Raw genomic sequence first — 1,108 nt, forward strand, 5'->3', positions numbered from 1 at the left:
CCATGGGTGCACTTATGCGTAGAGTGAAGTTGCAGGGGGTGGTTGAAGAAGTGTCGACGAGTAAGAGTCCGCGTTGACTAAACGGCGGAAAGCAATGCAACCAGGAGGTGGGAATGTGAGAGGAAGTCTGCACCGAGGATTGGCAATGTAATGTCAGCAATGAGATACTTATTGAAATATTTTGCACCTTCCAAACGATAACTTGATAATCGCGTATCCATGAGTGGGTATCGCAGATCCGTTGACAGCTACCGGGAAGAAGGTGGCAGGCTGAGACAGAGTACGATGCGTCCTGGAGGGTGGCCTTTGTAGAAGAGAACAGCAAAAACCTGTATCTACCAAAAATCTCATACCTGTGCCTGCATTATGTAAATAGAAAAGATTAATGACAGGGGAGGCCTCTACCACAAGCGATGGTCTACTTAGACATTTTTTAGCCACTGACAACCGTTCCCATATTTCTGCGTAGCAGCCCTGAATATGGAGTGGTAGTAGCATAACTGTAGTCGATGGACGTCAGTAAGTAGTTGTAGAGGTCGTTAGGTGGGGCAAAAGTGAGTGGTGGCATATGTGGGTGGTGGGCGGCTTTGTCAGCGCTCTGGCATGTCAAGGGATGAGTGATTGTGTCCTACCACATTCACGTCCGCTTCGGTCAATGCCTAATAGTTGTCTATTTTGTCAGGAGTAGAGGTGTTGATGGAGGTCTTGAAAGTGTTGAACTGGCTGTCTACATGGGCGTCGAGTTTGGTCATCATGCCCTTCATGGCCAAATATTGACATCAGGTATGGCAGCATTTTTGGGTTTGGGTAGGCGTCGTATCTAAAGGGTACGAAGTAGGTTCACCTCTCAATGAGAGCCGTGTGCACCAGGTTTCAGGCAAGTGATAATGGTCAATTCTCTGTGTGTGAGCGAAGCCTTTTGGTCCTCAACAGGTGTTAAGAGAGTTGAAAAAGTTTTGCTATACGGGCAACTGGTAATGTTGAGTACTGCTCCACAAGGTATGTTTTGAGGCCATTGTAGGGTACTGAGGTGTTCCCTTGGTCACAAAGCCAATCTAAGATTTCTAGGAAAGTGTCCTCGGGGATCGGCGCGAGAACATAGTCTGCT

Source organism: Palaemon carinicauda, chromosome 20 (assembly GCF_036898095.1).
Source record: "Palaemon carinicauda isolate YSFRI2023 chromosome 20, ASM3689809v2, whole genome shotgun sequence".
NCBI classification, from domain to species: domain Eukaryota; kingdom Metazoa; phylum Arthropoda; class Malacostraca; order Decapoda; family Palaemonidae; genus Palaemon; species Palaemon carinicauda.